The sequence below is a fragment of the Mustela erminea genome, chromosome 1 (assembly GCF_009829155.1).
Source record: "Mustela erminea isolate mMusErm1 chromosome 1, mMusErm1.Pri, whole genome shotgun sequence".
Lineage (NCBI taxonomy): Eukaryota > Metazoa > Chordata > Mammalia > Carnivora > Mustelidae > Mustela > Mustela erminea.
Genome location: NC_045614.1, coordinates 166,089,450 through 166,111,651, shown reverse-complemented (window position 1 = coordinate 166,111,651; position 22,202 = coordinate 166,089,450). Strand labels below are relative to the sequence as shown.

General features: G+C 39.0%; 1 long non-coding RNA gene across 5 annotated transcripts in view; it reads right to left on the bottom strand.

Moving 5' to 3' along the window:
• The window catches only part of LOC116594617, a 192,114-nt gene that overhangs the window by 91,124 nt on the left and 78,788 nt on the right, over nucleotides 1-22,202 (bottom strand). For 2 of the 5 annotated variants that reach the window (XR_004287339.1, XR_004287327.1), the window contains exons 4-5: nucleotides 17,133-17,212; nucleotides 13,528-13,635 (exon numbers count right to left, since the gene is read on the bottom strand). This is a non-coding gene — a long non-coding RNA (uncharacterized LOC116594617). Of the gene's footprint in view, nucleotides 1-13,527; nucleotides 13,636-14,887; nucleotides 15,007-17,132; nucleotides 17,213-22,202 lie in introns of those variants that run through there. The other 3 variants (XR_004287345.1, XR_004287333.1, XR_004287350.1) reach the window with 2 other exon arrangements.

Here is a 22,202-nt window from a genome sequence, read left to right as displayed (position 1 = left end):
CAGTTCCCCACATCACAAAAATTTTTCCTGATACCTACCATATTGCTTCTATTTATAGGATTAATCTTATTTGTTTCCCATCTGACATTTCAATGAAATTAGGATCATACACCCTGGGCTCCACCCTACGTGGCCAGAATAATGATGCTACCTAAATTTTGCCAGCCATCCAAAGTCTTCCACCTGTCATCTCCGTATGTACTAACCACTAACCAGCACCCTGATATTGTAAAGAATGGATCTCCTGCAAACATAATACTGTACTGTACTGTACTGTACTCACCTAATTAAGAATTACCCACCCATAGATTACCCACTCCAAGATTTTATACAGAACTTGTGGTATTTTTTTATTACTATCTTCCAAGCATAGTGTGTGGCACCAAGCATTCATTCAATAAACATTATTATTTAATTAGAGATATTATTGACTAAAATTTCTATCTATATCAAAGGTTAAGTGGGCATGGCAGACAGATGAAAGAACACAGTTCAGGGATGAGTCTTACCACCAATAATTAGGATTGGCTTCACAACAAAACCAATTATCTTAGTAATAGTCAAAAGTAGATTCCCAGGGCTCCTGGGTGGCTCAGTGGGTTAAAGCCTCTGCCTTCGGCTCAGGTCATGATCTCAGGGTCCTGGTATCAGGCCCCACATCAGGCTCCTGGGATCAGGCCCCACATCAGGCTCTCTGCTCAGCGGAGAGCCTGCTTCCCCCTCTCTCTCTGCCTGCCTCTCTGTCTACTTGTGATCTCTCTCTCTCTGTCAAATAAATGAATAAAATATATTTTAAAAAAGTAGATTCCCTTTCTCTGTATACTTCCCCAACTCATGGTTCAATGGTTAAATTTCTGGTTTGACATATAATGTTTAGAATTCAGATGTGAAACTGGGTGAGGTGAGATGATTCTACACGCAAGTAATGTCAACTATCAAGAGCTACACTCAGTTGAGCTGCGCTGCCAGATGTCAGATTAAATGGTACTGTCAATTAAGATGACAAGCCAAAATGAAAATGGTCAAGCCTTTAATCATTTACTGTGATAGTATAAGCAAGAAGTCAAATAGGATTTAAGTGCCAGCTCCCTCACTATTCCATTTTTCCCCATGGATCACCACTGAGTAGCAGTCAGGTGGATCAGCCCAGATGTGGAGTATTATCTCACTGCCAAAATGGTCCCAAATAAAAAGTTCCTGAAATTTTAAGAACCTAGAGGCCAGAAGGAGAAAGAGTGGGAAGGGTTAGAAATGGAAATGTACCAAGAACTGGGTCAGAATGGAGAATATTGTCTTCAAGGCTTTCCTCCCTCCTCTGGATAAAGGGATCTTAGCAGAGGCACTGGAAGAACAGTTCTGCCAAAGTCCCCCAGTAAAGAAGCCCCTGAATGGAGGGACCTGGGCTAAGAACCCAGAAATGCATGAGAGCATGGCAGCTAGCCAGGCGCTGGAGTCCGTGACCAGAACTCCTTTCAGAGACTACAATGCATTGGCTGTGCACCAAGCCTGGTTATGGGCAGGGTAGCTTTCTCTTAGAGTCTTTGTTCTTTCCTGTGATCAGGTCTAAAAAAAAAAAAAATCACACCACAGATTTTTGCCTGGGAGCATCGGTCTTCAGCATCTACCAGCAATAAAGAGGAACTAAGGTGGAACTAAGGTGGACAGTAACCTAGAAACTCCACAGGCCCACTCAGTTACACAGCCCTGAGGGCCTGGTCTCCTGTCAGAGGCTGGAGGTGATTCAGAGCTTAGAAAAGTTATTTTCTGGGGTACCTGGGTGGCTCAGTCAGTTAAGTGTCCAACTCTTGATTTCAGTTTAAGTCATGATCTCAGGGTCCTAGGAGTTGAGCCCCAGGGTGGGCTCCCTGCTCAGTGGAGAGTCTGCTTGTCTCCCTCTCCATCTGCCCCTCCCATAGTTCCCTCTCTCTCTCTCTCCTTCTGAAATGAATAAATAAATAAGAAAGAAAGAAAGAAAGAAAGAAAGAAATGAAAGGGAGGGAGGGAGGCTCGGAAAGAAGGAGGGAGGAAGCAAGGAAGGGGTAGGGAGGGAGGGAGGGAAGGGGGAGGGAGGGAGGAAAGGGAGTTCTTTTCTAAGTAAGTACCTGTGGCATTCTGTCCTGTCTAAAGAAACTGAGTCTTGTGGCCCACTGCATACATATGCAGGAACTAACCAGGGGAAAGGGAGAAATTCTGAGATGGTTTATGAAATCATCTAAAAAACAGTGAGATCTTTGAGATTAAAAGCACTGGTATTATTATGATTCTCACAATAAATTAGAATTAAAACCTAGAGACATCTTCATTATAATCATTATCACTTCATACTTTGTATCCATGGATATTAAATACTATAAACTCAAATAACAGCTTCAAAAGATAAAGCTCCTGTCCTGAGACAACTTATATTTTACAGATGTGCTTAGGTCCTGGGCTTCGGGGTTAGAGGGGAGCCCTGAGAGAATATAACTATGCAGGTTAATGTAAACAATAATAAAGGAAATGAAGCAAGCAAGTAGGAGTCCCCATTAAAAACAGTCTCAAATAAAGGGTTAGTTTCTTTTAAAGATGCAATAGGCATTCTTTTACTATGACATATACACAGATTCTGGACAGTAGAGCTTTATTAGTTTTGTTTGATATATCAAAAAAGAAAGGTATAGAGTGGTTTATAATATCAGCCTTGAACAGCGATTCTGGATAATGTATGAAGTACTTGAGACAGTAAATCACATTTTAATGGGATTTGTAATGAAAATGCCATGGAAGGATAATAGTCTAAGGGTCTCTGTCATACTATGTGACTAACAGTAGTAATTGTGGGTGATTATTTCTAGAGTCAATGCCCTATAAAAGCATGACATGCAGAAAAAAGTGTGCAATCCTGACATTAGCCTTGGTAATAGGCTGGTATCCAGTACTGTGTGCCTGGCAGAGGTAAGAGCAGGTATATGAATATTTAGATAGGAAACAGAGGAAATCATTTCAATCTCTAAGACATTTTTTCTGAATTTCTTTTCAGAAATAAATACTAAAGCTCTACTGTCTGTCCAAATACCTAGTTGCTGCCTACAGGGGAGGAGGGAGGGAACATTGCCTTGAAAATGACCACCATAGAATGTAAGTTGGTGCAGCCACTTTGGAAAACAGTGTGGAGATTCCTTAAGAAATTAAAAATAGAGCTACCCTATGACCCTAAAATTGCACTACTAGGTATTTACACCAAAGATAGAGACGTAGTGAAAAGAAGGGCCATCTGTATCCCAATGTTCATAGCAGCAGTGGCCACAGTCACCAAACTGTGGAAAGAACAAAGATGCCCTTCAAAAGACGACTGGATAAAGAAGATATGGTCCATATATACTATGGAGTATTATGCCTCCGTCAGAAAGGATGAATACCCAACTTTTGTACCAACATGGATGGGACTGGAGGAGATTATGCTGAGTGAAATAAGTCAAGTAGGGAGAGTCAATTATCATATGGTTTCACTTACTTCTGGAGCATAAGGAATAACACGGAGAGTATTGGGAGATGGAGAAGAGAAGTGAGTTGGGGGAAATTGGAGGAGGAGACGAACCATGAGAGACTGTGGACTCTGAGAAATAAACTGAGGGTTTTGGAGGGGAGGGGAGTGGGAGGTTGGGTGATCCTGGTGGTGGGTATTACGGAGGGCACATATTGCACGTAGCACTGATTGTGGTCTATAAACAATGAATTTTGGAAAACTGAAAAAAAAAAAACTGAAAACTAAATTAAATTTTATAAAAAAAAATAAAGAAAATGACCACCATGAAAAGTCATGTAAGTTAGGCTTGGCAAGAAACATTTTTTTTTTAGCTTTTCTGTTTTTAACCAAAGGAAAGTTTATTTTTCTGATGGTTTTATGGGCAATGTTTTTTGCAAATATCATCTACAGCCTTAGCTTTCATTTTACAATCACTAGAAACCATTCTCACTCCATTTCACAATCATCAAAAAAATGTAAGGTGTCTTTTGGATCCACTATAAGGGTTCCCACTGAACTGGTAAGTTCTAAATGAGTCTCTAGTAGTATCTCATTAGGTCAGTGAAGTTATTAAATAGATGACCTTTAGACTGAAACAAAGAGCCAGGGCATTACAAATCCCACTTGGATTAAAGTTTCCAAGAAAGCATTAGTTAACCCATTCCTGAGTATCATCCTTGCTGAAGAAAGCTCACAGCTGATGATTCTATCACAGCTGATTTTAAGGCCAACACACAAAAAATTTCAAGAAAAAAATGCAAACAACTCAGTATTAGAGACAAGACTATTTATTAGGTAATCCAAGTGAATTCTTATTTTACTCTTAGTATCACTGAATAAGACTAGGTATTACAGAAGAGGATAGAACTAGCAGTCATCCTGCCAGTGTATATATAAGCTATAAACACTAAATTTTTCATAAAGCTTAAATATTCAGCTTAGTAATTACAGTAATTGCATTGTTCACTCAAAGGAAAATTTCCATTAATTTATCTTTCCATGTATATTTGCCCTCCTTTTGTGTCACAGTTCTGCAGTGAGAACTCTTTGAAATATCACAACACCTAAATACTAGAAATAAGAATGAAATTCTGGTCACTATTTCTCATTTTGTTATTTTCCCCATGTATTCTAGATACTCACTTTAATGTTCTTTTTTTTTACCAGAGCCCTCTGAAAGCAAAAGGCAGTCTCTCATTTCCCAGAATTTAATCACAGTTTGTTAAATGTTAAATCATCTTCCTATCCTAAATATTTGTTGTATCCTAAATATAATTTAAAAATTCTATTTTATCTTATTATGACATTTTCAACATTTATTTTGAATCAAGTATAAATTTTAAAATCACAATCTCATAGAGCAAATGGGACATGTATATGGTTTATTAGAATACAAAGTCAGCAAGCGTTTTTAGGAAAATCCAAAGTCCTTCCTAGTTCTAAGGTAAGAAAGCTCCAAACTGGCTGAGGAGCTCAGGATAAGCTCACTAAGAGCACTGAATTTGAGACAAGACTTGGAAATGAATTCAATTTCAATGCAATACTCTCTATTTACTTCATTTTTCTTATTTTATATGATAAAAGGATTCAAACATCCTATCAAAATACACAAAACGGGAAAGCAGAATCCACAGGTTTTACTTGGCCCTCTGTGAATATACAGCATTCATTAAAATTGTATACAGTTGATTCTATTTTTCACATAGTAATATCACAAGATGAAGAAATCATGTTCATAATTATTGGGAAACAGCTACTACAAACAAAAAGGTATTACCTTTACCCAAATATGCACTCTGTTGGTTGACTTGTTAGTTTTCAAGGAATATCCTGTTAATCTTTTATTGATTCCATTATTCCCAGAAAGAGAAATCTCTGACTAAAAGCACATCTTACTGAGATGAGCCTGAAACAGAAAGATTTGCATGATTGGCCTCATCAAGACCTGCACACTAGCCACAGGCCAGTGGAAATCTATCACAATAATGCTGCCTCCCCTAGTTTCTGCTTTCCAGTCTCACAAAACTCGAGTTACTGACAATAGCATTTATTGCAGCAAATTTAACATGTCCTTTAAACTCTCACAAGTCAGATGTACAGTACATGATACAAACAAAATACACACTAAACATGTATTTACCTCATCCCAGAATGTCATATCCACTTTAAATATAATACCTCAGGGTTCCGAAGAAGACAATATCACGCCTTATCTTCCCCACATCTTAGTTGAATAATCTCAACGGGGACATTTTTCAGCACAAAAGTGTTCTGAGTGCCAGCTATGGTGCCAAGACCTGAAAATACAGCATGAACCAAAGAAGCAGAAAACCCCCTCTTCCCATTCACACTCCAGTGGGGGGAGCAACAGCAATCCATGTGCCTCAGTGAGGGTGCGCACCAGGTATGAGAATACAGCCCAGTGGAAGACAGAGGAGCTACAGAGAAAGAAACCTGAGCCACGTCAGCAGGCAGGCGTGTTATGGCCTGGACAGGGCACACGGCTCTCAGTAGCAGGCTCCCTGTGTCCCCAGACTGCAGAAAGGGAGCGAGTGGGCCTGGAACCCTGGGGAAGAGCACTCTGGTCAAAGCCGGACACATGGCAATATAGACAGAAAAGCAGGGCAGGCAGGTGGCCAGGGTCAAGTGAGAAGACTGGGTCGGGGAGGTAGGAAATGGGGTCAGAGAGGAAGAAGCCAATTTCACCGCCCACTCATATTTGTATTTTGTTCTTTTTCATGTACAGTCTCACTAGTTTTATATTCTTCAGATTCTCTTTACTCTTTTCATTGTTCTCATTCCTGAGTACAGAGTTTAATTAATCTGCAGTGACTATGAAAAGATCTGAACACATCCAGTGTGAGGGCAGAATTGGTAATGAGGTGGAAGGAAACCACTGATTTGTTCCAACTCTGCTTAAGCTTTGGGCAATGGGCTGCTCCCTTTTCAGGAGGTCCTTTCAAACCTCTGCCTCCTAGGTCCTCCCAGCCTTCAGCTAGTCGTTCAGGTTTTGCAATCCAAGAATATGCTTTCCAACATGTGATGGCCCTGCATCTTTGGAGACCAGCCAGACTAATCCAGGAAGGAGAAAAGACCTACTTCTTGAACACTGTATACTTCATAGAGGGGCTGGCGCAGAGCGAAATGGAGGAGAAATTCAGAGTCCTCACTAGGATGTTGACTCTGCTCTCTGAAAAGGAGCCACTGGCTACAAAGCATCAGAATCCTGCTCTTCTGCTCCCCGTCGAGGGACACCTCTATTCCGTTACCTGCACTGGATGGTGAGCCGGAATGGTGAAGGCAAAAGGGGAAACAGTCAGAAATCCACCTGCCCAAATGCCACAAATCCTATGTAAAAGAGAGATAGGAGATTTTTTTAATAAATTTTAACATGGATAGAAATGCATGGGGTGCCTTGGTGGCTCAATCAGTTAAGCAACTGCCTTCAGCTCAAGTCGTGACCCCAGGGTCTTGGGATGGAGTCCACTGCCTGGCTCCCTGCTCAGCCCAGAGCCTGCCTCTCCCTCTGCTTACTGCTCCCCGTTTGTGTACTCACTCGCTCTCTTTGTGTCAAATAAGTAAATAAAAATCTTTTTTTAAAAAAGGAGGAATAAAAATAAAAAGTATTATATAATAGACGTTTGGAGGGTTTCCTTAAATAAGATTCAAATGCTTAAAAGGGTTAAGCATTTTAAAATTAGAAATTTTAAGCATTTTAAAATTTAAGAATTTTAAAAATAAAAATTTTAAATTTGTAATCATAAAAGGCTCCGTTAACAAAGTTAGAAAACAAACAACAGATTAGGAGAAAATATCTGCAATGTAAGTAGCAGAAAGATTAGGAACCAGAATACTTATGAAGAGCTACAAATCCAACCACTCAAAAATGGTTAAGGGGCAAGAAATAGGAATAGATCATAGAAACAGAACTGAACTGCAGAGATTTCAACTTCTAGTAATTAGGGAAATAAAACAAGATACAAATTTTTAGTTCTATTAACTAGCAAAATTTAGAATGTTTGATACTATTCAGTTGTGGCAAGGCTGTGGAGAAACGGACAAAGGTTTTAAAGGATAATTTGATAGCATCTATCAAAATATAAAATGTGCCTCTTCCTTGACCCAGAAATTAAATTTACAGGTTTTTTTTTTTAAATCTGAAGTGATGTTAGTATAAGGAGGAAAGAGTCACAGGTAAGGATGGGGGTATTAGGAGATGAACCATGAGAGACTGTGGCCTCTGAGAAACAAACTGAGGGTTTTAGAGGAGAGGGCAGTGGGGGGATGGGTTGCCCTGGTGGTGGGTATTAAGGAGGGTACATATTGCATAGAGCACTGCATGTTACACGCAAAAAATGAATCTTTGAACACTACTGTATGGCGACTAACATAATTTTTTTTTAAAGATTTTAAAAAAAGGAGTCACACATAAAGATGCAGTTTTGCTTCTAATGGTAATAAAATGGAATATTCTAAATGTCCATCAATAGAAGCATAGATAAACTGTGGCAGAACCCATACTCTGGATACCATGCAGCAATTTTTAAAAAATTAAGGATATCTTTTTATACCCATGGTTTTCAACTGACAGCAATTTTGCCCACCAGGAGACATTTGGCAATGAATGGGACATTTCTGGTTGGCACCACTGGCAGAGGGGGAAGTGTTAGTGGCATCTAGTGAGCAGAGCCAGGGATGCTGCTAAACATTCTACCATACACAAGACACCTTGCCTCCAGACAAAGAATCATATAGTCCCATAAACCTACAGTGCCAAGGTTAAGAAACTTTGCCTTATATCAACCATAGAAAGAACTCCAAGTCATCACGTTAAGTGGGGGGGGGAGGGGCAAACAACAATGCATATAGTATTATGCCACCTTGAAAGAACAAAATATAAATTTAGAACTCTGTACATCATATCTGTGTATAAATATTATTTATCTGGAAGAGGAGATATTAAGACAGTAACAGTGTTTGACTTCAAGGGGGGAGGAAACTAAATATAAAATAAAGAAGGCAACAACGTTTTATGTTTTCTATACAGTTTAAAATTTTCTCACCAAGCACATTTGAAGGTATTATCTGCGTAATTCAAAGAATAAAATTAAAAATGCAGGAGCAATATCCCATTCATTCTAAGAGCACTGAATAAAGTTCTCACTTTCTCACCCAAGTTTTGGAATCTCTAACAAACCATCCCCTATTCTAGTGTTTTATAGTCTGAAAAGCAGTAATGGTATTAACATTTGTTTTAGTAATGGTTATGATTTAAAGGTATTTTGAATTCCGTAGAATACATTTGCTCCAACAAGTGGCAGTGTGTTCAGCCCAAAATTCATTTGTTGAAGTCCCAACTCCCATTCCCTCAGAACAGGTCTTTGAAGAGGGAATTAATTTAAAATAAGGCCATTAAGGTAGTACCCTCATCCCACATGTCTGGTGTCCTTATAAGAAGAGAAAGAAACACCAGGGATGCTGTACACAGATGAAAAAACCCTGTGAAAACACAGGGAGAAGGGAGCCATGTGCAAGCTAAGGACAGAGGCATCAGAAGAAACCAAACCTGTAAATACCTTGATCTTGGACTTTCCAGCCTCTAGAATTGGGAGAAGATCAACTTCTGTTGTTGAAGCCACCCAAGTCCCTAGCAAACTAATGCTGTTGCTGTATAAAGAATACCACAAAAATAAAATTATCTATTGGTTCCTATCCCATTCTCACGAAGAAAGGTTAAAGGCAAGAAGCAAACAAAAGTTATTGAGCTGGTTTCATTTCTCAACAGAAAAATACAATGAATGAAAGCAAATTCATACTTCTGGATGGCAACAGGGCTGCGTTCCTGATTGCTGACCCTACGAAATGATTGTCAAAAATTTCTGTGATGGATCGTCCTTCCATGACCCATGTTCCTTCTCCTCTCCCTACCAATGACCTGCTAACATCCATACCACTGGCTGTACTTCTGCACCCACAGATGCCACAGGAAAGTACACAGCACATAGCAAGAGAGCAAGAACTGGGATCGGACATGACTTTGACTCAAGATGACAGGGAACTGATCACTTCTTTTTTTCCCCTTTTTATTTACCATGTATACATGGCTCCTTCCTCATGGGAAAAATAAGAGGAAAAGAGCAGTGGGAATCAGAGGTTACAAAGACCTACGAATCTGATTCTGGCAATCAGATTGAAGGGCAAGAGAAATACTCAAGATTGGTTAAAATGGAAGTCAGGTGCCATGGGGAACCCTGAAAGACCACCCCTCCAACCAGCCTTATCAATGCTGGGCAACTGTGGAGGAATAAAATGGCAGGCTTTGACAGAGAGAGGGCCTGATGTAGTATCCCACATCCTCTGTGGCCTCAGTGTGACATGTAAGTAATCCAGAAGCTTCCTTTGTCCCAGAGAGAACAGCAGATGCTGAAAAGCTCACCTGCTGGGGTACCACAGTGAGATAAGTGATCCTGAGGAAGGAAGCCAAAGGGTCAACTATCACGCTAGGGTAAGTGGGAGTCATTACCATGTGTAATCAGAGCATCAGAAATGTACAGGTGGGGGCACCTGGATGGCTTCAATGGTTAAGAGTCAACCTTCAGCTCAGGTCATGATCTCAGGGTTCTGGGATTGAGCCCCATGTGGACTACCAGCTCAGTAGGGAGTCTGCTCCTCCCTCTCCCTCTGTCTCTCCCCCCTGTTCATGCTCTCTCTTTCTGTATCTCTCTTTCTCAAATGAATAAGTAAAATCTTGAGAATAGAACAGAAGAGAAAAGGAGAGGAGAGGAGAAGAAAAAGGAAGGGAAGGGACGGGACGTGACAGGACGAGAAGAGACGAGACGAGATGAGACGAACCGAGAAGAGAAGAGAAGGAAAGGAAAAGGAAAGAAAAGAAAAGAAAAGAAAAGGAAAGAAAAGAAAAAAGAAAAGAAAAGGAAATAAAAAAGAGCCAGTGGAGAAGGAGAAATGCTCAGGAAACGTCCAACCACTTAGAGCCCACTGTACTACTGTGCTAAGAAAACAGGAGCAGACATGTTAGTGACAGAGGCAGAGAGGCAGACATCTCCGCCCACACACAATCAGAACAAGTCACCCTCCCCCAGAGGCCTGGCTGGACCAGGGCTTCCTCCTGCCCCAAGTCTGGTACTTCCCACCCACTGCAGTGAGAATGCTTAGTCTCCTCCTGCCCCGACCTGCCTTCCTGAGAAGGAAAAGATGGAAGTGGTACCACCTGAAAGGAAAGAAACAGCCCTGACAGTGATGTTGAGCTTTGAACAGATGGAATATTTATCTAAAAGAGGCTGTTGTAGCCAGAAGAGACTTAATTATCACTAATGATCAAGGTTAAATTTTCACCTCACTAGCAAAAGGGGGTCACAGTGCCTGATAAAATCAGTTACAGAAAAACCTCAAAGCTTTATTCCCCTCATGAGTTGAGCTGCACATTTCTACTTTCTCTTCTCACGTTTTAGACATTTCTTAATAAATAAAGCATAAATGTGAAGGACCCTCTGGCAGCCTACTGAAAAGACCACTTTATAAAATGATGGATGCGTGCGGCATCCTGGCCGCAGGCACGTGGCTGAGAATTACGGTGCGCATGTGAGCTGCAGTCCCACAGAGTCATCCCGCTGCACAGGCTGAGGGCAGAGGGACTCTGGCAAGAAAGGACAGAAAAGGAAAGACCTGGGCATCCATGTTCCAAGAGGAGTCTCTGAACCTTAGCTTCTAGACCATCACTGACAAACACCGGTTTGTTGTCTTGGCTGCTTTAAGAGAAGTGTGGAGAATGTACAAAAGAGGACACAAGAAAGGTTTCCCCCTTCTTTACTAAAATAACTACCTATTTCCAATGTACCCTTCAATATTTCAAGGGTTAAATGGGCATCTTGCTTGACATGCATGCTCCTAATTTCTTTTTGAATACATAATTATTGCTGTAAGTAGATGCAGATGCTTAAATTAATTTTATTATTAATGCCTAAGGTATTTTTAGGAAAAGTGCACAAAGCTTTTAAAAATCCAATAAATTATATAGAACCTTCATTTACTTTGCATTATACCTTCAATTGATGAAGGACATAAAGTGTTCTTAAATTTAGATATTGCTTTTATCATCAATATAATAAGTATTTGACTTACTAAAGTAGACAAGACACACTCTTGGTATGTTATTTACATGCTAACAATCCCTCATTAGTTGGAAAAATAATTACATATTGACAAAATTGATAAAAAGCTTATAAACTATCTTATTAATCTGTACATAATGATAACTTGTAGGCATATTAGGTTAAGCAAACACCAATAGAAATGAAAGTTTTTCTGGAACCATTCTATCAAAATGTCTATACACCCACTCTTCCCTCTAGGCACAAACTCCCTGCTGCAATTGTCAGCAGAAATTTCAATTCAGTTAATTATGCCCAATAACACTTCAGGGAGATTAAATAAGTATTTCATAAAGATAAACAAAAATGGAGAATGGCTAAACATACACTATAAATTATGGAAGAATAATTGTATACAGTTTAAAATTCAATTTATTCATTATAATCCACATGAGACCAGCCCTCACTAGACTTCCTTTCTCTCCTCCCAAATGTGCCCTGGGGTCAGCCTTGATATGCCCCATCTCAATACACAAAAATAACTCCAAATATAAATAATGTCATTTTTACTGAAGTGTCCCTGTAGAAATGAAAGAAAGTGTTCTGCCCTGTAAAACGTAAGAAATGCTCTTCTTTAAGTGCTTTTATATCACTCTCAGCTTCCTCTCCTACTTCAAGCATCTGGAACCCTTCTCTGCATCTGCGACCCCCTCTCTGCTCACAGAACTATCTCCCCCAAGATCTCAATCTGCTTTCTTTAAATTGGACATTTTGGTTCATCCTTCATTTCCCCAGTTTGTATCCTTACCCATCACCCACCTCAACAAAATAAAAGTCCCCCTAAAGAGTGTTCCCTCATTATAACTCGAGAGAGGTATTAAAAAATAAAGACACACCAGAAATTTTAAGAGTTAATTTGAACATATTTCACTTCTAATAGGGCAGTGCCAAACCAGAAGTGGTTCAGGGACAGAATTATATAGAGAGAGAGAAAGTGCAGAAGCAAAGAAAGGAAATCATTCGATTGGCTGTAGCATAAAGCCAATTTGTGATTGGTTCTCCTTGGCATTTCAATTTTGTAACTTTGAGGCATTTGCAGATTTATATTTTGGTTTGCTGACCTAGGCCAGTGGTCATTAGAACCAAATCAGTCTAATGGGCTCTTCGTTAAATTAATTTAACAGGAGCTTTTGAGTAACAAATGGTTTGTTACTGACAGTGAAGCTTAAGATTCTCTTTGCCTCAAACACACTCAACTTTGCACTCACTCAGCTATACAAGCAGCCAGGTCCTAGGCAAAGCATCTAGCTGCTCCTCCTGGCGAACCCAGGAAGCCAGAGGAAATGACACAGCACTACTCTGGTTTGGCTTCTAGTACCTGCTAGTCATCAAATTCTTTTCATCTGCAGACCCTGTCTGCATTTGACACTGATGATACCTTCCACCACAAATGTCTTTTGGAACGGTCACCGGTCACTTTTTTCTATCAATGTTCTCAATACAACTCAAAAATAATTTTTGGTCTCTTTATTACAGATGGCAAAATTGATCATTTCAACATGGTCTCCTCTGACTGCATTTCAGTGACTTCGCTTCCTTCCCAAACACTCTGCAAAATCCTGACTGCAAGTGTTTTATTACCTGAGAAAATTTCTCTCAGCTCTGCATAATCTCCTCTGTGAGCCTGTTTTTTTTTTCTTTTTTTGCTGTATTACATCCCTTATCCACTGTAAGCCGTATCAGTGGAGGGATTTTTATCACACTCTTGTTATGGCAGAATTTTCAGGTTGCATTCATACAGAAAGAAGTTCCTCTTCGTGATCGGATAAGATCTCTGTGAAATATTCTATTTGTCCGCATGAACTAATCCCTGAAAGAATCACTAGAGGATTTCTGTTTTGCTATTTCACTCACTTGTGGTATGCTGAGGCCACGGAGTCACCAATACTCTTGGACCCATTTGGGGGGGAGGGTGCCTCCCCCTAGCGGTCCACGTCACCCATCCCGAACAGCCTGAGTTGCCTGGATTTGGTACAAAGCAAATATACACAGAACTGAAACCATGGAGATAAATATTGATATTTATCACTCCTAACATAAAATCACTGAGAGAGCGGCTAAGCTAATTATCTTCTAATTATTGTTCTAAAACTAATGGGCATTGGCAAAAGATGCTCCAAACTGAGTGTTTCACTAAGAACTAACAGTTTCAGAATTATCATTTTGGAAGTTTGTTATTGACTTTTATGCCAGGATTCACAGCAGCACTGTACCCTCAAGCTCCTTGGAACCACACATCCTATACTGTAGAACCCAAACAAAAACAGGCTACTCTTCAGAAGATGATTCAAATTTTCAGTTATTTAAACCCTGCCCCAGAGACCACCTCAGTTAGTTGTGTTTCTGAATACCATTCCTTTTCACCAACTCCCAGCTGTTTTTCATGGCCATATCAATGGAAGGCTCAATGGAAGACTACTTCCATTAACAACCTTCAATCATTCAACATTGAGGGCTTTTTACAAAGCACTTGAAGTTTTATGTAACTGCCAGAAGCAAATGATTTTTTTTAAGGAACGTGCTTTGCAAATGCCTTTGAACTATTTCATTTACAAACATGGCTCAACTGGAGATGTTTCAATAGATACAGAAGACTTTCAGTTGTTCCTAATTTGATGACTTTTAGCTCACATAGTTTTCCTTATTAAAGAGCTTGCCTGCCAAACAGTTTGATCCTGGTTCTCCCCTCTCCTGCCCGTGATAAAGTCCTTAAGTAGTAAAGGAGCATTCTATTTTCATAGATACAAATATGTGCTTAAGCCAAATATAGGAGCATACAAAGCAGAGCTCGTGGTAAAGCTGGAAAGTTATGTACAGGTGAACACAGCTCTTCGTCCCAAATCCTTTTTGTCAGTGGCAGTGGCAGTTGTGACTGTGGAAGGGTCATTAAAGTGCACTGTGGCAGCTAGTTTTGATGGCAGACATGTCAGAACAGAAGTAACATATTTTACTCATCCGCCCACAAGTTCTTTTCTTCAGAAATCTAAAGCGAGCACCTTCATGAATAAAAATGTATTCTGAAACTTCTGTTTTTTTCCCAGGGGGCAGGCACACCTAGCCCAAAGAGGACAAAGGAATATATACCTGCAGATTTGTATTCAAGTTTCTACAGCTAAATGGAATCCTGTTGGAACCTGAAGAAATCAAGTAGTGAATATTAAAGAATATCTTCTGCTTTATTTTTATTGTTCTATGTTTTATTAGTCATTAGCACTTGATGAGCTTAGTTAATAATATATGCTAATTTTTGCAAGTCTGATCACACAAGTTTTAATGAAACTGTAAGTCAAGGAAGATATTTTCAGCCTTGTAGAGCACATTGTTTCCATCTGTCTTCAGGTCATTGCAGCACGATATGGCAGGTGCAATCACAGCAAAAGGTCCAGGATGGAAAAGAGAAACAGGAACGTGTTTCTCATTAATGGGAAAAATCTCGACATTCTCCCTTTTTCAGATCACATAAAATGTTTTGTCTCTACTTTCATAGCATTTATTACTTATAAAAAAGAACATTAAAAAACATGTATTACTTATTTGTGAAAGCAGTATCATCATATAAGATTTAGAAAATAGAGAAAATATATATTTTTAAAAAGAAAGCCATCTATGATCCCAGTGCTAAAATAACCAAGATCTCTGAAACTAGATAGAGCTAGGTTGAAATCTTGTCATAAGTAGATGTGTGACTTTAGGCAAATTACAGTCTTCTCTATGTCTTAATTTTACTCATATGGAAAAGAAGTTACTAACCAGTGTTTAGATATTATTCTCAAGAGAAGAATCAAAGCCTGATTCTACTCTGTGTTAAAACCAGTTGCCCTGCATTTGCATACTCAGGCACCATAACAGAATATGGTAATTCTTAGGAGAAAATGGCTATCCTAGCACAAACATTTTATTACTGACATTTACCCAATCCCTAAAATCTTAAGTAAAGGCTATTAGCTCAAGAACCAATACCAATCTTTAACCCTTGAGATGTCAGGGTAGCTGACTGGAGAAGAGCAACAAGAGCAGAAGAATGGCAAAGGACAATTCTAGAAACTTTGGGCTCCAATCATGCTGAGCCTTTTAGTTCTGCATTGGGGAAAATGGCTCCTCTCGAGTTCCTCAGGGAAAAATCACCATGACTGGAATTCAAGCTCAATCAAAAGGACTACTCCATATCACTGAGGCAAAATGGTTTGTCTTATGGGTGCCTGGAAGTGTTAAGGAATAGACAACCTAAAAGTTACAGATGGAACCAATCACTGGAAAGTATTTTAATGTCTACATGCACGTGGCTGGTTTATACTTTAAGAACCAGTCCCAACAATAGCAGTTGTTACATCTCCTCTGAAAAAACACACTCTTAAAATCAGTGACATTCACTACATTTACATAATTTCTTCCAATACACAATCTACATGTCTCCAAATTGTTGACCTATGACTTTCAACTTCTAAATTGATCTCCTAAAACTAGTCATGCAGGGAATCAGTCCTTCACTGTGTAATTTTCTGAGTTGCCCAAAATAATCTCACTGGGCTCCTGTGAAGATTAAATATGATAGGACCCTCAAAGTGCTCAGCACTTTGCCTTATCCCACTCATTTCGTCTTTACAAACCAAAATTCTATTGTATATGCAGTTGGTTTTCTGGGTTTGTTCTTATTGTTGTCATTATGTCTTCTTACATTAGGAAAAATGTCCTGTGCTTTTAAAACTTCCTCAAAAATACTTTTAAATTTTACCTAATAGTCCACTAAAGGAAAGGTCACAGTTTTTCTAACAATATATTTACTGTTGGAGAATTTGGTAGTTCCCAATTATTTTATATAAGTAATACTTTTAAGTATTAATGCAGTAAACATTTATATATAGTATTAAAGCAGTAAACATTCATTTGAAGAAATCTTTATCTCCAAATTTATTGCTATATGCCTGGTTATTTTCTTTCAATTTCTACTTTAATATAATCAACTTACAACATTTTCTAAAAACCATACAAAGCCAAATAAAACCAAAATGCAAAAACGTGTAATACATTCTTTGGAAAGCCGTGTAACTTGTTTCCTATTAACTCAAAAAATTTCCAACTGAAAAGAAAAATAACTATCTAAAAATTTAATTTCACTTTGTGGAATAAAAATAATGCTCAATTTAATAATATTTTTGTTCAAACAAGATGACAACTTTATATGCCACTAATTTAAACCAGAATATACTTTATGTAGCAAAACACTGCAACTGATATTTTTCTCTTGCATTAAAGAGAATCAGATCTTTTGTCAAGTCATTCAGAGAAAGGGTGAGGTCAATGTAGCCATCTTCATAAGACTATGTGTTTATTTTCTTACAGCATTTGTGATATCATGCTAGTTGACAGCAGATTAAAAGCTAACCCTATAAAGTCTGCAGCCACAAGCCTATGTTAGCAAGCAAGCTCCAAAATCCATCCATAACCATGCTTCCACTTACCCACAGGTCCTCCGGTTGATCTAGATCCAGATATAACAGAAACGTATGATCCTCTTCCCATCTGGTATTCAGTCATAGCCCTAAACTAACAAGGAGAGGAAAGGACGAATTTGTAGGCATTACTTAGAAGAAAACATTTTAAAATCTTGTCAGAATTTAAATTATATATTCTTAGAATAATACTAATACCAAAGTCCATAACACAACTACGAAAATAATCATCAACCATTTATCCAGAGAGAATATTAATTTATATTACATGTAACCTAAAGAATATTAATTTAATTTAAATGCCTATGAATAGTTTTGAGAAAAAATTCTGTTAAGAAGAAGGAAAAATTGAAACTGGAAAGAGAAAAGATAATAATCCTAATATCTTATTTATCAGTCTGTGCTAAAATACAATTATAATAATGAATTATTGTGAAATCTAAGAAAACAACTAAATATAATCTCTATAGAAAAGATTATTTTCTTCCTAGCTGTGTGAAGACAAAGGCACCTCTAGTAACCTCAAAGAGGTTTTTTTTGTTTTTGTTTTTGTTTTTAAAGATTTTATTTATTTGACAGATTGACAGAAATCACAAGTAGGCAGAGAGGCAGGCAGAGAGAGAGAGAGGAGGAAGCAGGCTCCCCACGGAGCAGAGAGCCCGACATGGGGCTTGATCCCAGGACCTTGGGATCATGACCTGAGCCGAAGGCAGAGGCTTTAACCCACTGAGCCACTCAGGCGCCCCTCAAAGAGGTTTTAAATTTGGTCATAAATGAGCACTTTACAGAATTTTCTAGTCAATTACATTTGGCAATGTGCCAAAATGGAACAGCAAACTCAAAAAATTATATATTAGAATATATTAATTATGCCATTAAATATTTATTAAGAACCTACTATGTGTGCCTAACAATATGCCTGACATCAAGGCCCCAGGGAGCTCAATATATATTGTGAAAGTAAATTACTTCACTGGTATGATAATCATAAACTCAAGTATTGTAGCCTGGTAAGATACATCTGTCTCATCAGAACAGTTTTAAAGTTTTTCAGAAGAATTTAAATAAACATTCTCCAATAATTTACTAGAAAACCTATTCAGATAAGCGTTGATGACTGACCTTACGTCTGGAACATCTAATCACAGAGCTCCTTTATCCACCAGAGAGAAAACTTCCAAATATTTCAAGGTTTCTTCCATGATTACTACCACTTCTATTCAATAGTTCTTCCACAAATATTTGTTGAGCCATTTAATTTTTTCTTAAATATTCTTTGGGGTTTTCTGGCCCCAATTCCAACAGGTCAGGGGGAGTTTCCCCACACCCACAAGCCAGCAGAGTATCCATAATTCAACCCAATTCTGAATCTAGTCACCTGGAAATAGCACCTGATTTCACAGGTGAAGGGCTCAGTCCTATGAGACCGCCCCCTCTGCCTCTACTTCAGATGGCAATCTCAAGCCCAGCTTGATACTACTATAAATTAGAGGTTCCCATAACCCCCTCCCTGGGTTTAACTAATTTGCTAGAATGGCTCACCAGTACTCAAACATTTTACTTAATTGGTCACTGGTTTATTGTGAAAGGATAGAATTCAGGAATAGCCCAGGTATCAGAGATGCACAGGGGGAGAAGGCTGCAAAGCCTTCTCCAGACATGCCATTCTCCCTAAATTTCCACATGTTAACCAACCTGGAAGCTCTCCAAACCCTATTCTTACGGATTTTCGTGGATGCTTCATTACAAAGATTAAATCACTGGCACTGACAACTGATTTAATTTCCAGGCCCTCTCCCTTTCCCAGAGGTCTGAGGCTAGAACCAAAAGTTCCAATCCTCTAATCACATTGTTGATTCTCCTGGCAACCAGTCCTCTTCCTCTGGAGGGGTCCAAAAGTCACCTCATTAACATTAAAGAAACACTTCTGTCACTCTCAACACTGAGGAAATGCCAAGGGTTTTGGGAGCTGTGAGTCAGGAATTGTGGATGAAGCCCAAATGTATATGAGGAATATATTTTGGTCATCTGGATGACATTTTCCTTATAAATCCAAACATCACAAATACTTACACAAATAGGTTTCAGAACCAAATAAACAATCCCAGCATTATTCTTCCAGGTGGCCAGCCCCATATCATCATCCTGAAATGTCCAGGAATTCTTTAAAACATTTACAGGGATTTGAGACCAACAGTTTGTACCTCTTATCTCAGAGGACAGAGTTCAGTTGTATCCCTTGAAGCCGGCCAATGTCACAACCCCTAGGGAAAACCTGTTGCTCCTGTCTCAGGGCCTGCTCACTGTCCACACTAGACTTTCCTATGATATCCGCATTTCAAGGACACTGCCCTTACCTGCACGAATAAAAGTGATGCAGTGAGAAGATTGCCTCTCCCCATCCTGGGCTTTGGACAAAAAAGGGGGTCCAAACTGAACTAGAAATTATAGGTCACAGGAACCACCACTTGGCTTCAAGCCTGACAGCTACATGGTGGGATTAGGAAAGATTTTACGAACGTCAATTCATAAACTCCAGTCCACGTTCTACTTTGGAATGTTGGGTGAGGCACAGGGGGAGTCCATTTCCCAACTGTTATCTTTACCAGTATTATGACTTCTGTTAAAAGACTTGTTGACAGGGTGCCTGGGTGGCTCAGTGGGTTAAGACTCTGCCTTTGGCTCAGGTCATGATCCCAGAGTTCTGGAAATGAGCTCCATCAGGCTCTCTGCTCAGTGGGGAGCCTGCTTCCTCCTCTCACTCTGCCTGCTTCTCTGCCTACTTGTGATTGCTATCTGTCAAATAAATAAATAAAATCTTAAAAAAAAAAAAAAAAGACTTGTTGACTTCCTTGAACCCAGGACTTGTTCACAATCAGCCATGTCTATTTTGGCGGTATTAGTCATATTCGTCTCAAGAGGTTGGAGAGTTTGATCTCTCAACTCCATCTCTTCAGAACAATCAAAGGGACCTGAACTCTGCAAATCTGCCCACACTTTTCCAAATGCCCTTCAGTTGCCACATTTCAATAGTTCCATAAAAAAGGTAAATCACACTTCACCAGATACTTGTCGTAGTTAGGAAAAGATAAATATTTTGATTGGTAGCTAGAAACAGAAAGAGGAGAGAGAGAAAGAGAGAGAGAGCAGACACATAGACTACTGAAGTCTTAGGTTGTTATTACACTGGTTCTTTTCTATCACATTAACGACACTTCAACAAATACAATTTAAAGTTAAATGCAACTAATTTAGTGACTATAAAAAAGAGTCTACAATTGATTGGGGCAATAGCATGTTGAATAAAAACATTTATTGTCATTTCATAAAAACTGGCATTTACCATTCAAGTGTCCCCAAATGCATGCTAAATAGACCTGACATATTTTTAAGGTAATTTATTCCTCAGACTTAATATGTAGATGTTTTCAATTATGATAAAGCATTAATATTAAATGCTTGCTTGTTAATCTTTTCAGGACAGTGAGAAATGAAATATGATGCAAATATGTCTTCCCAAATTAGAACAAAAATAAAGAATGCAATTCAAAGAGCGAGGGAGAATTGGCATATCTTAATGTTTTAAACAGAATCCTGCTTATGTTTTAAACAGAATGTTTAAAACAGAATACCTAATGTTTTAAACAGAATACCTGCCGCTCAAAATCCAAAATTTTGTTCCAAATCAAAATTTACAATGGAGTATTCAACTATCAATACAGGTGAGTATAAAAATCTACAAGTCACTGAAGATTTTACCTATTCTATGATATCTAAACATCTAAACTCAATGGTGATTTAATACTGAGAAAGGAACAGGAATGTTTAGGCTACTTGAGCCCCTCAGGACAAACTGAATACAGCTGTGGAAGAGTCGTCTCAACTGTTTCCAGTTTCTGAGAATACATTAGGCCACTTAATATAACATCCTGGTGTATTGTTTGCTTTTTGATAGCAAACAAGATAGACTGATTGATTGAGTCACTCACAGGTATTCCTTCCTTCAACAAATATTTATTGAAGGATCACCATGTCAGACACTGGGATAAAGGATTCTCTCACATAACTTAATTGAAATTCAACAAGTATTCTCATGTTATAATGAGGATTAAATGAGTTAATATTTGTATAGTGTTTAAAACGGTGTGGGGCACATCGAAAGTGCTATATCAATGTTTGTTAAATAAATTATGTTGAGGAGTCAGTTGTAATATGATCTTTGTACAAGATTTTGGCATAGGAGATAATGGTAGAGTTCTGAAATACCAGCCTGGGAGCTGAGTGCAGGAAACACCTAAGTCGGTGTGTACCCATATAAAAACTCACCTGGTGGCAAATTTCTGTGGAGAAATAAATATTTTATGAGACTGTTATAATAGCTTTTACATTGCCTATAAATATTTACTTAGCACACACTTCTGAAACACTGCATATCAAGTCCTGTGTAACTGCTTCACATATAATAACTCATTTAATTTTCACAATAACCCTATGATACTATTACTCCACTCTACAGATGAGGAAATGGAGGCACAGAGAAGCTGAACACCTTGTCAAAGTCATACAGCTATTAAGAGGCAGAGCCTAAACTGATACTCAGGTAGCCTGGCTCCAGAGACCAGGTTCTTAAACACAAACTTAAAATGTGACATATTTGGGCACCCGGGTGGCTCAGTCGGTTAAGCGTCTGTCTTCAGCCCAGGTCATGATGCCTGGGTCCTGGGATCAAGCCCTGTGTCCAGTTCCCCACTCAGAGGAGAACCTGCTCCTCCCTCTCCCCCTGCCCTTCCCTCCTCCCCTGCTCATGGTTTCTCTGTCTCTCTCTCTCCCTCTCTCTCAAATAAATAAATAAATAAAATGTGACATACAAAAGGGCTGGCATTTATGGGATCCTCACAGGCTGTCTCTCTGAGTCAGAACGACTCTGTGCACTGGTTCATTTGTCAAGCACTACCATAATGGAAAAAACAATAAGCCCAGATGCCACCTTACAAAAAAAGATGGAAATACTCCTTGAGGGACGCTTGGGTGGCTGAGTCGTTAAGCGTCTGCCTTTGGCTCAGGTCATGACTGAGCCCA